At 35.6% G+C, this 14565-nt stretch overlaps 1 protein-coding gene across 1 annotated transcript in view; it reads right to left on the bottom strand.

Moving 5' to 3' along the window:
* Nucleotides 1-13916, bottom strand: part of fuss (SKI family transcriptional corepressor fussel) — a 33379-nt gene extending 19463 nt beyond the window's left edge. Inside the window, exon 1 of the mRNA XM_073082310.1 lies at nucleotides 13853-13916. The gene's annotated coding sequence lies outside the window, so the exon portion shown is untranslated. The remainder of the gene's footprint in view (nucleotides 1-13852) is intronic.
* Between the last annotated feature and the right edge of the window lie 649 nt (nucleotides 13917-14565).

Raw genomic sequence — 14565 nt, 5'->3', positions numbered from 1 at the left:
CCTCCGAAACCGATTAGTTCCGATACAAGTGTTCCACTTGCTCGAACGAGCCCCCAGGGGGCGCACCAGATATATCATGGCATCAACACCATATGGCCGATACGGGATTTATAATTACAAGTATGAACAGTTGACCCGTGGAAAATAAAATTTGATGCATCTAATGTTGTCTATTGTCTGCTTAAGTAGATGTGTTAAACAGACAGTTAAGTTTTTTTATAATATAGGAGTAGCAGATGAGCGTTCAGTCCACCTGATGGCAAGTGGTTACTGCCTACGGACATCTGTAATCAACCCCAAATAAGATTAGATTTATACCTGTGGTAGTTACAGATGCGCCGCTACCTTTGAGGACTACGCTGGAATGCTTGAAATGTCTTCTTTGCCACAGACTTCAAACCAGAACATAGCAGCTTTTAACACTGCTGTTATTAGGCAAAAATATGTACGGCGGTGGTGCCGCCGGAGTCAAGTTACAAAGGTATCTACCACCTTCGAAAGAAACTACGAATTCACTCCCGTCGACTGCATATGACTTTTACACACCGTACCGCGAATTTTCGTCCAACATCAGATATAATTTGAAACTGTCTACTATATATCTAGGTAAGTCTTACACCACAAATTGATGACTTACAAAAATAAAACTAAAACTTAAAGAGAGAAAAAAGAGGAGCCTTTAACATTTAAATTACCATGCAACTCTATTGTCTATGCCATAGTTAAATGGCCATAGTTATATTCGTGTGTCATGCGACTTATCTACAAATTGATTGAAGTGTTGAACATGCCATTGTCCCTCATTTTCGGAATTCACCGCGCAAACATGTCCCAATTTATCGACAACACGACCGCAGAATTGACAACATGTTGTGCATTTCTCCGGATAATCCGTAACTAAAGGGGACACTCGAATCTGCTTGTCGAGTGCGTAGGGGACGGTAGGGTGACAGTGGTTTACTGTATTAGTTACGGATTAGTTTTTACGCTAAACTGTTTGGACTCATGAATTGCTTATATTTTAACGGTTTTACACTTGGTTGAAATTTATAGAAGTTAATTACCAACTTACTTATTTATTGTGCATTATTATGTTATCTGCAGTAATATTTTCAATTACCGGTTGCTTACATATATAGGTAGTTATCATTGGCTTAAATACAACCGAAAAATGCTTCAAAAATACTCTTATCACGTACAACGATCGCGATATCTTCCAAATTATAAACACAAATAATCAATATCATCATCAACCCATTGCTGTCCCACTGCTGGACACGGTTCTCCTCTCAGAATGAGAAGGATTAGGCCATAGTCCACCGCGTTGGCCAAGTGCGAATTGATAGACTTCACATACTTTTGATAACTTTTTTTTAAGATTTCTCAAGTAGGTTTCCTTACGATGTTTTTATTTACTGTTACAAACAACTTACATAATACTTATCCTCAGACACCAATACCTAAGCACACCCCACGAAATCCGATCCACCCGAGCATTCAACGCCAAGTTTCCTTTGAGATTCTATAGTGAAATACTATTTAATCTTTATAAGGTACCAGTTGGTTCCCGGCTCCAATTGTTACGAAATGTTTGTTAGATAGTTCTCGGGTTTGAATTTTTAACGGATTCTGTACCGAATAGAACAGATGACGAGGGATTTGAATTGTTTTCTAGTTTCAACCTATGCTTTTATTGGTATTCGATTAATATAGACAGGGTGTCCCATGAATAGTGCAAGGGTCTTTGGTGAGGGGACTCTCATACTCATCGATTTACCCCCATGTATGTTCAGTGATATTTAGCAGGACACCATCTTCAATTAATGAACAATTTAATCGACCTACCTTATCTATAGACTCATTACGAAAGTTGAAACTGGATCTCCGATTCCAGGTTACCAGGTTATCCAGGTATACGCTATAGCTTTAAACATTTCTCAATAAACGACCTATCTAAAGCAAAAAGCTCAAATCAGAATAGGTAGGTACGTCCAAAGATTACTGCGTAAGCAATTAATTAATTATAGTAGGCAATGTCTTTAGCTTTAATATAAAATAAATATAGATTTCTTGATTACCTTTTTCAAGAGAACAAGATAAGTTAATTATAATAATAATAATTATTATTTATAATTTAATTTTATTTACTTCTAGTTTAATTTTAGTACACCTTGCGTAGTATTTTTACCAACTTTGATTTTTTGAATAAAAAATTACTCAAGCATGTAAGATAAGTTAATTAATAAATGAGGTAACTAGAGCGTAATTCGCCATGTTGTTCTAACGCGGATAAATTTGCAACATTGAGATGTTCTCCCAGACTCAAAAAGAGATATACATACCTAATTTTGTATTTTACTTACATTATGAGCAGTATTTGAGTATAAAAAAAGCTTTTCATCATCATCAGTCGTGAACACAATAAGCCTAACCTGGGATCGAAGCCGGAGTCTTCGTAATCTAGGATGTTAACGACGTGGTACACTTATTTGCAGCAGTTTTTAAATTTTATCACTATATTTGAAGCAAAAAGACTGTTTGAAATCATCTAGCATAATGATTGTTACGCCGTCAAAAGCCCTTCTTGTAGCCTAATTAGCTTCAGTATTTCTCTCGTCAATAGAAGCATTCTGGAAAAAATCCTAAGAAGATACCTATTTTCTAAGGAAAAATATCCCATAATAGCTTTAGGAGAAAAATATTTAAGAGCCTCTTTAAACCATTATTCTTGTAGAAAAAAAGCCACTTACCTACTGTAAGGTTTAGGTTTATGATTGAAAGAAGAATTTTCCTAAGATTGAAAATCAATCTGATTTTGCCATTTTGACATGGTGTTTTTCGTAAGAATTCTTACTTTATTTTTAACGAAATCAAATTTATCATAATTTAAAAGAAATGGGTACCGAACCCGACTGAAATAAGTCGCATTAGCGACATTAATATCCTTTTGTTGGTTAAAAATACATTTCTTATTTCTCACGTTCATTTTAAGTACACAATTCGTCGTAGGGAAATATCTATAATCAGAAACATAATTCGTCGAATAAGTAGGTAGAAACCTACGACGTATTAATTATTCAAAGTTCCCGTGACGTTCTAAATTTAAATAGACAAAATTATGTCGGAGCGTACCTTTAAACAAACTGCGTTTTGAATTCCGAATCATTGAGCGTAGAGTACAAAATTAATTCGACGAGCCCGTTATTTACTCTGGTACTTTGTGCGCTTAATTGGTGTCGACGGGCGAAGACATGGAGTTAATTCGTCGATTAATATTTAATGATGGCTTTCGGCGCTTACTCCCTATCTCCCTAAACACTCGGAGAATTCAATGGCGCGGGGTTAAGTTTGCTCCAGCTATTATTTTAAACAAGAACGGTACTTTATAATTTAGCTACGACTGTTGAAATGTAGATTCTAGGAGATTGAATCCAGGTACGGTTAGTGTGGGGACGTTAAACTTATAAAGTTTTCTCTTTAATATTTGATAATATTGTATCTGCATAGAGATTAAATGTATAAGTACTAAAAAGTAAATATATTACCATGCGAGTTTGTATTAATTTTTAAACAGAACTCTATATATCTAGATAATATCTATCTATAAGATTTACCCCAATGATTAGGCGGAGAGCCAAAAATATTAATAGTGATAAAATCTTTCTTTTATAAATGAATAAAATTAAGTTAAGCTTTAGTAAACAGAAAATTAAATATTATTCGTCTGCCAGTGCACTGAAACTAACGATCCGTTTTGCATAAGTCTGCCGATCGACCGCGGCAGCACTATCACACTTGTGCTGCTTTATCTATGAAACTTCATACAGACAATAAAATTATTATGTGTTTGCGAAGCTTGTCTTCATACTCATGTTTTCTAGCGCTTTATAGCGCTTCAGCGCAGCAAGCTAGAAATGTGCACGATCTATTTAATTGATTACCTTATAAAATACAAAGCTGAGCAATAACCTCAAGCAGCATTTCAGTACAACATTATCTACCGAAATGTATGATATAGGTAATGTGAAAGAAAGTTGAGAATAATATTTGAACTTAGAAAAAAATATTACGTAAGTAAATAGGCACGGTACAAAATCATACAATAAATATTGCACAGGCACATGCCTATAGTTTGACATTTTTATTTTTAAAACTGAACGCGACCGTTTAAATTTTAAATTTGGAGTTCCATCCGCGGCGGCCATGTTGACAGACGGGCCCGCTCGCTCGATGAATTTTTCGCACAATTGAATTTGTAACTAATCCGCTCTCTATTGTAGGGTTATACCGTCCGTTTACCGAGTATTAAAATAATTCAATTTGTATTATGTGGGCTTACATTTATTTTATTTGTAAGTGCATTTATTTACACGATCCTCATATTTATTGATCCGGGCTGTTATTGTCATAGTAATCGTAGCCAGGTCTTCGCATAGATTAGTAAAGATTACTCACTCCTAACAAGAAAATGTCGCTTAGTCTCCCAGGACCCACCAAGCAGACCCACCAGTGGGTCTGTGAAGACTGATATGTCTCAATGGACCCACCAGACGGTGGGACCATTGAGACTATTTTATTTTATGTCTTCTTAGACCCACCACGAATCTACAGGGTGTATTAGAGGATATAAGTATGCGGTAGAGGTAGGGTAACTGTACGGCAGGGTACGTCTGCTTTTTCATATAATGTTAGGCGAAACAGACCTAGCCGGGTTAGCTAGTTAAGAAATAAAAAAACTTTTTGAGTATTCCAAAATAAAATAAAAACTCGTATATTATTATTTACTTACAAAAAAAATAAAACCTTGTTTGTTATTCACCTTATTTAAAAAAATGTCCTTCATATTTCACTTATTGCTAATAAAAATAATCCTTTATTTATTCACCTTACTGCTAGATGTCCTTTAGATAGATATTTCACTTTATTGCCTCACTTTCACATATTGTTAATACAAACACTAACAATTATTTCCTCTTTCTTTTAGGTTACTTCACTTTATTTCACACTAATTATTGCTAAATAGTAACATTAAAAAAATAATTTCCTCTTAAAAAACAACTATAGTAAACTACGCGTGAACCTTTACTTACATACTATAAATAACATCTTATCTTAATTTTTCAAGGAAATGTCCAATTGTAATTTGATTACGTATTAATTCTAACTGAGTATCAATAATAAATTGATCTCTGTCTATATAACGTTGTAGCCGTTTAGAAAATGTCGATCCTTGTTTTTGCAAAAAACTTAAAAGTTTTAGCAGAGTCACATAATTTTTGTTTATATTCCTATTAAGTTTCGAGTGCCAGCCTTCCAGAATGTTCGTCGTTCTGTGCCGTTCTTTATAAACACACCACTGGCTTATAAATGCTTTTTCTTTTAGCCAGTACCTCTGCATATAATTTTTAAATTTATTTAATTTTTCTGAACTAGGAAATTGCGATAAAATATATTCCCATCCATCAGGTATCATGTTCTCTGGCAATAAGGGAAGAACCCCACAGAGTGCAACAATACGTTTATCTGTTCTTTTATTTAATCCTAATTTCTTAGCCCGCCTCCAGAGACTACGCGTCATATGGTAATAACACTTCTTTACTAAAACATCAGGAAATGATTTAAGTATTGCATTTGTAGATGCAACTTCGAAATCTACATGAAATTTTGTGGGTCTCCAATTCGGGAACTGCGATTTTAGAATTTCGAAAAGGGCAAAGTATGTTTCTTCTTTTTTGTTACATAGTAACGCATAACATAGCGGGACCATATTAACATTATTGACAGAATCATCCAAATTACCAAACATTGTAAATAACTGTACGAAAGGAGTAGGACAGCTCGAGAATGTTCCGTCGCAGAACACCTCTTTAATCGAAGAAAATAGGTCTCTCGACTCCTTTGCGGAAAATAACATAATTCGGTTTTCGTTGCAACTGTAGTCGGCTAACAAAAAGGATCTAAATTTATCAGGAATTTCTACATCTGTCACGTAATTAAATACACATTTAGTTACACCCAGTGATTGCTTCCTCGCATTATATAAAAGGCTTTTTTTATTTCCGTACGAGGGTGGTTTGGTTATGAGGTTTAAGCCTGTATCTTTTATAGGATTTTCAATTTTTTCTTTAAAAATTTTTGGTATTGGACTTGTGGAAATTGTTACATATTTTTTTGCCGTTTCTATTGTTTCCGCCACTATATTTTTGGTTAAATCGGGATTGCAAGGCGCTTGTGGGTCTGAGCTATGTTGAGTGTTTTTTAAAACACAAAGAGGATTCTGAAAAATAAAAAAAATAATACTTTAAATTAAATAAGTGAGTTAGTCGATTGTTGATCGACCAGACAAACAATTTCGCCTTGGAGATGTGACTGGTCCGTGTCTCACAGTAAACTGCCGCAGCCCTAACTCTCCAAAACGACCCTGCGCCCCTTTTCTCGACTTCCAGGGCTAAATCGTCTTAAGTAAAATACTGTTGGATAGCCAATAACAGTGGCAACCTACTTAGTTATTATCAATTAAAGTAATGAAAATAAAATGTTAAGGGTAACAAGGAGTATGATATTGGTCAGTATTTCCCCAGCGTGAAATTAATAATAACATCGTACTTACCTCTTGTATTGTCAGTGAGCCACTACATTTGAACTTTTTTCTCATGCTGCACTGCCATATACTGGACCCATTTTTATATACTTTTTTTTTATAATACTGGTACCCAGTATATAACAATACAGTTCCGCCCCTTCTAGGTAAAAACTTAATTTCCGAATTGGAACGTGACGATGAATCGGATACATCCATTTTTATTTATAAAATAATTATGAATTAAATAAATATCAATGAAAATAAAATGACAGTGACAAATAAAATCAATTGTTTTATTTTCGAACACTGTGAATATAGACCAGTGCAGATAGCTTCAAAATAGGTAAAATGTGAAAAAAATATATAGTACAGTGAAACCTATTGAAAAAGGAAGAAAATATAACAAAAATAAAGATATAAATAATAATAGTTTAAAAACTAAAAACACGCTAAAATCGCACAAGGAAAATCCTTAAAACTGATCTCTTGATGACGAGAATGGGATAAAATTATTAAAATGTATTGTCATCGGTTCTTGATAATTGTTCAAAATTTTAAATAAATTGGACAAAGATTCCGTTACATACATACAGGTCAAGCTAATAAAAACGTAGTAATAAATTACGGGCGATTTGCGGTCGCTACACTTAGCGACTGGGGGGATGAGTTTTTAAGGGTACAAATCGGTTTGTCTCGATTTCCGGCAGTACTACAAGTCTAAAGTCTAATAATCTACAACTCTGGTATTCAAAAATAAAGGGAAAAATAAACGTAATTTATTTTTTCCTTTATATTTGTTATATTCTGAAGGTGGTAGAACCCTTTGTGGTTCGACTCCGGCGGCACCACCGCCACACCTATTTCTACCTAATAACAGCAGTGTTAAGCGCTGCTGTGTTCCGGTTTGAAGGGTGTGGTAAGGGAGACAGACTTTTCCGAGGCGTTCCAGCTTAGTCCTCAAGGGTAGCGGCGCATCTGTGGCCGACCTCAGGTAGGAATATCTAATCCTATCTGGGGTTGATTACAGATGTCCATGGGCGGCAGTAGCCACTTACCATCAGGTGGACTGCATGCTCGTCTGCTACTCTTAAATTATAAAAAAAAAAAAAAAAAAAAAAAAAAAAAAAAAAAAAAAAAAAAAAAAAAAAAAAAAAAAAAATATTCTCGTCCTTCTCCAATAGGCTTCATATATATATTTTTGGTTTCAAAAATTGTATACACTGGTCTAATAATTTAAGCAGGTTTTAATTTAGGATAGTGGGTCTTGGAAGACAAACAAGTCTCCCAGGACCCACCAGTGGGACCATTGAGACATATCAGTCTTCACAGACCCACTGGTGGGTCTGCTTGGTGGGTCCTGGGAGACTAAGCGGAAAATGTAACCAGTTTTGACAAATATAGTATAAATAGTTTTGAAATTGTCACTATCTTCTATTTTCATGTTTGAATAACATTAAAAAATATGTAGTTTTTAGATCATTTACGAATGAAACGATATTACTCCGCACTTTTTCTTCGATTTCGTATTTTTTCACCACTAACCTGCGCATGTTGGCATTGTTCCGCGTAAATTACACCAAGAAAGCTGACTGAACTGTCAGCCGTTCAAGCCATTTAATGGCTTCCTTCAATTACAAGGTGGTGAGATATCTATACTTATCTATGGGTCTTGGCTAGTTATTGCAAATATCTCGTTTTTAAATATAAACCAAATATAACTTATTGCAGTATGTAGATTCTTAATTATTTAATTCATAGATATGTGTAATTAATACCTATACGTGAATAAGTAGATACTAAGTATGTAGGGAAGTATCTACCTCCACGTACCTACATAAATATAAAATTCGTTTAAACTTAAATAAGACAACAATATAATTATTCCTAACACACTGCAAATAATAGATAGGTACCAAAATCTTGTTATATTATATTTTTGTTAACATCAATCCAATACAAATACCTACTTTAATGAAAAAGTAATACATTCCTACTGACAACAATTGATGTACAAATTCTGAGAACAAATCAATTCCATCGCGAAAAAAGCAAATAAAATTTTATTGAAATTGTTATGACAACATTGCTTTGACGAAAAAAGTTTAACTAAGCAGGCTTACGCCTCGCAGAAAAAGTATAAACATGCAAATTGAGTCTGAATTTACTTATAAAAGTGATAGAATTTACTTATAAAAGTAATTGAATAGGCGACGCCTCCGAAATGACATCTGCGTTGTTGATTTGATGAAAATTACTTTGCGAGACAACGCGCCGCCTTATTATCTTCCCCTAAACATGTTTTTGGGTCTCGGATAAAATTATCTTCAGTTTAAACATAGAGATTTTTATAAGATTGGAATAGCAAATTAACTTGCAAGGAATGGTAAGTGGTCACCGCCAGATTATCTGCCTTCTACCCCATCTCACCCATGCATATCTGCAACCAACTCCATATAGAATAGGAAGGCGATACCCTCATATGTAGCCCAGCCAGAATCCACATCCTTCTACAGAAACGTCTACGAACTACATTTATGATGTTCATTCATGACAGTGATAAAATTAGGTCGCGTTCTTAGAAATAAATAGTTTATTTATAAGATTTCAACGAGTAGGTTACCTACCTATCTAGCTACTTACTCGTATAATAGTTAATTACGAGACGAGAAATGAAGACATTAATTATTGAGATTAACTGTTCAGAGGGCAACATCTAGCAGATTAACAAAGCAAACTCAAAAGCTTCAATAAATATTAAGGCTCCTCATAGGCTAAATTGAGAAAACATAGGTATCTATATACCCAAAAAAAAAAACCTTATATGTCCTTTATGCACTAAAAGCTGAATAATAAGTCAATTCTAATTGTAGCAAGGACCACCTACCCACCAATTCCCGGAGCTTTTACTTAAGTATCCCGTCTAACGGAATCGACGGCGTGTAAGCGGAATGAACTTAATGTAGAAATAATGAATTCGTTGCGAATGGTCCCTCCCTGTTTGTCTTTCAATTACGACCTCCCAGAGGACCTCCGCCTCCTGTTTAAACAACGCAACATCACATCTATATTTAAAGAGGGACAGAAATTAAATCTTCCGCTTAGCTATATTGCTCGGGATGTAATCTTCGTTGTGATTCCTTTTTGTTTTCTGCCAGGGTTTAGGTCTAATCTTATTACTTTACAAACATATAACTTATAGGTAGTTTGACAAAAATACACCTAACACAAAAAATAGAAAAATATTTGGCGAAGTGCGAATCGAACTCGCATACGGAGGGTTCCGTACCACCAAAGTTTCATGTATTTTTATTTTTAGAATTTGTTATCAAAGTAGCCTTAGAAGTAACTTTATTGTAAAGCTTGTACTTATTGCGATTCAATAGATAAAGCGAAAAACACCAAAAAATAGCGGTTCCTTGTATGGCGAACCCCATTTATTCTCAAGCTTTTTTATTTTTAGCACATTAATACCCCGACTTACGCTACCCCGACTTACGCGAATTCGGAGTTTTACGCGATTTTCAATTTTGAGTGTCCCGCAATTCCCGATTATAAAAAATAAACTTACTAACCCTACAATTATTCATGTAAACATTTGTATTTGTTTCGCGAAGTCAACACATTTGAAGTCATACCATATGATGGTATGTACATGCATACCCCGACTTATGCGAATTCGACTTACGCGGTTATCAACAATCGTGTAAGTAGCACCCACCGCTATACATACTCTGTAAAAATGCAAGTGTCTATCTATAACGTTTCAAGAGATCGAGCCCTGTGACAAACTCACATGCAAGTGTCTATCTATAACGTTTCAAGAGATAGAGCCCTGTGACAAACGAACATGCAAGTGTCTATCTATAACGTTTCAAGAGATAGAGCCCTGTGTCAAACGAACACACCGGTGGCTTAGAAATAGGGTTCCATTTTTACATTGTGGGTAACGAACACTAAAAACACTCGAGGCGGCAAAGTACTTACACCAGGGGCGGCATATTTTAGAAGAAAGATAAAGACCTTCTTTCTTTGACCTAATTTCAGTGGGCAGAACCCACGCTACGTTATGTTCTACGATCCTCGAATTCCAATCCAACTATCTACGGCCTCAATTTAAAAAAAAATGCACATATCCTATACCTAATGTCTATAGTAGACCAACGATCTTTGTCCTTTAAAACCTACATAATAATTATGCAATACCTTTAACACCCCGCCCGCGCATTATATGCCCCTTGAACTCATATAAAACATGACGTTACCTACAATCATATTCCCACACTAGGATTAAGTGTCGTGGGTGTCTTGTACCTACAGACACAAAGATGTCTAGACGAAAAGGTACATTCCGATGTCATAATATCACACCTAAAATGGAAAATGTACCCTAAGAAGATGCAGTGCAGCTATAATTACAATGCAGGGGATTCAAAGGTCGTTATCTCTTTGCAGTTCGACTGCGACGGCATCTTTTTCTGTCACATAAAAAATGTAATATTACTAGCTGACCCGGCTAACGATGTGTTGCCATATAAATTAAAAAATATTAAGGGTGAACAACCCTTACCACTTAAGGGTATGAAAAATAGATAGAAGCCGATTCTCAGACTTACTGAATATGCATATTAAATTTGATGAAAATCGGTGAAACCGTTTCGGAGGACTACGGTAACTTTTTTTTTTTTAATAATATAAGAGTAGCAGACGAGCATGCAGTCCACCTGATGGTAAGTGGCTACTGCCGCCCATGGACATCTGTAATCAACCCCAGATAGGATTAGATATTCCTACCTGAGGTCGGCCACAGATGCGCCGCTACCCCTGAGGACTAAGCTGGAACGCCTCGGAAAAGTCTGTCTCCCTTACCACACCCTTCAAACCGGAACACAGCAGCGCTTAACACTGCTGTTATTAGGTAGAAATAGGTGTGGCGGTGGTGCCGCCGGAGTCGAACCACAAAGGGTTCTACCACCTTTAAAAACTAACTAACATTATGATACGAGAATTTGATATATAAAAAGTAGATACTGCTATATTTGGTTAGAATGATGTGGCTCTTCCCACATCCTAAGCTTAACAAGAAAAATATAGACTTATTTTTTAGAAGTAGCAACGCATTTGGCTACAAGCTTAAGTAGGATTGCAATCCTATTTCGGATCGATTACAGACGTCTGTTACAGGCACAGATTACATACCATTAGGTACAGGTAGGTAGGTAGGTAGACTTCATGCATGTCCCTGTAATTCCGGGACTAGAATAGGGCTACGGTATCCCCCGCCTGTTGTAAGAGGGCGGGCGGCAAGAGTGGGAGCTCGAACCGTCCAGTAAGCGACCCCGGGAAGGACGGCGGTATGTGTGGTCGCATACTGTCGTGAACACTAGATGGTTTGGGAGGAGCGAAAACTGCTCTCCCAGTGCAGAGCCCGATCGGGGCATCGCGCTTGGAGGACTCCGGTTGTGTTCCGTCGGAGTTCCCGGAGTTCTCCAACAAGGGATGAGGACGGCCACCGGGGTTTTAGTGTGGTAAAAAACCCCATTTAACTGGACATCTCTCCCACGTCGTCGGGTACCTTTTGAAGGTTTCCCCTCGTTAAAAAGAAAGAAAAGTAAGGTAGACTTCATGCAATTTCCTACCTATCTTTGCTTTTAATAATAGGTATTTCTTCATTTAACTACATAGAGCAAAACTCAACCATACAGACTTCCTAAAGTAATACACCGATAAAAACACACGACATGCACATTATAAAACCAAAATTTTCCGCCGGGAACCGAACCCTGAGCTTGCGCAGTTGTAGATATGAAGCGTCAATAACCGTCTGTTTATAGTTGGTAATATAATAATTGTTGATTAAAATTTGTTACTAATATTTCAAACATTTATTTCAATATATTAGCGAAATATACAAAAAGTAAAAAAAAGTAATTTAGGAATACTTATTACAATAATAAGTAAACATAATAATAGATTCAAAGTTACTTACATGTTACCAAATCTCATAATAAGTAAAAGGATTGCTCCTTTTAGTCCTAAAAATATCAATAACCTCACTTATTTCTGAATATCTCGTAGCGTTTGCTAATTTTGGCGACCGAGTTGCGTGGGCGTGATGGAACAATATCTCCTACATATTTATATTTATGTCCGATTACTCCGTATGCTATACTCCATATACATTAAATCTTTATAACTAGATCCACAAACGTAAACGCTTTGATTTACATTATTAAGCTGATTATTAAGAAAATAATGTTGTAAAATTAAAGAAGGTATAACAAGCGATCATAAAGTACTTTGTGGGAAGTAAAATAGACCATCATAGAATTAAAAAGAATCATTTCAAATGCGAACAGAGATACGATCACAGGTGCGGTGACGACAGTGGTCACTTACCGTCAGATGAACGTTTAAATTGATGCAGGTCAAGCGGCATCACTTGCCATCAAGAACTTGTTTGCTTCTATGTTTATATATTTGAAATGAATGTTTGAATATTGATGCTATATGTTTGAAAAAAATAGTAACCACCTTAACTTTAATACTAGAAATAGAAATAAATCAGCAATTCCTAAACATAGATTATGTAAGGTGGCTAGATCTTTCACGGGTAACTGTATTCGCTACTACAATAAAATACCCGACCACATTTTGAATCTCACAGAAAAAAAGTTCAAACATGTCGTTAAACAAACGCTATGTAAAAAAGAGTACTATAAACTAAGTGATTATTTGACTGACAAAACGGTGTGGTCTAAAGTAGTTCCAACTCCACATGTACCATTAGGTTAAGTGTAACATTGTAAAAAACATTTTTTTTAAAAGATGTGTGTTATGGAGTTTCTTTCGCCGCTTCTTCTCCATAACGAAACACCTTGTGAAGTGGTGAACATTTAAAAAGTGCTCTGTGAAGAACCTATTTTGAATAAAAAAAATGATTTGATTTGATTTATTAATAAGGTGTAGGAGACAATTACATAAGGAAGTCATATCTAATATTGTTTAGTAAACAGGTAAATTTTGTTGTCAAATGGTAAGAAGCAGAAAAAGAGATGCAATTAATTCGTTTAAAAATAGACTGCTACTCATGACTAAATTTATTAAGTAAAGTTACCTACTGTTTTAGCTCGTGCATATTATTAAAACACAAAAAAAATCAAAAATGTCGACCACACTTCAATAATAATCAAATTTAATTAACCTTACTTTGATTAAAAATTAATTTCAAAAAACAAAAAATAACACAATAACATCAAAACAAAAACTTACCTTGATAATATCAGCGTACAGTTCACACAAAAATTCAGAACATTCTCCCGACTGAGCGCTCGGAGCGCTTGGCAGACCGACTGATACTGCGATTTCGGTCTCACTCCCGACCAATAGGGTGCCCGCCCTTACAACAAGCCCCTCCCACTACCCAACCCACCAATCACGATCCGCCCAAAACCTTATTTACTGTTATCGCCCGCCCGCCCTGGCCGCCTGAACTTATCGATTGGGCGCACAGCTTGTTTAAGGCGGGCGGCTGAATTAATGTTGTGATTGAAGTTAGCGCGGTGCCATTAATTTATTTGTGTTCCGTATCATTCGATTAAAGCAACTCGATTGTATAACACTGATCTTTCGATTATTTCGTGTTACGGACCGTGGTAATATAATTTGTATGTGCGATCTAATATTTGATTAAGTATTTGTATTTTGTTATGTTATAGAAAGTATTCATTGTAATAAACTTATTTTCAAATATATTTCCTTAACATTGTTCATATTGATTAAGGTAACTGAGGTCAGTTACTATTCCACAGAGGGTAATGTTTCTCGAGCATTAATATATGTATGAAGGTATGTTTCATCCTTTGACACGCCTTGCAGCCCGAACGGCTTTTTCAAGGCGGCGAATTTCAAGGAATGAGATTTAATTCGCCTATAGTGGAAGTGATATAAGTAAACTATATTTAAGCAGCCGGATTTTTTGTTTT

This window comes from Epargyreus clarus, unplaced genomic scaffold, assembly GCF_041222505.1.
Source record: "Epargyreus clarus isolate Ecla_fem2 unplaced genomic scaffold, WU_Ecla_fem_2.2 ptg000017l, whole genome shotgun sequence".
NCBI classification, from domain to species: Eukaryota; Metazoa; Arthropoda; class Insecta; order Lepidoptera; family Hesperiidae; genus Epargyreus; species Epargyreus clarus.
Note: the sequence above shows the minus strand (reverse complement) of the source record. Positions and strands in the feature narration are given on the sequence as shown.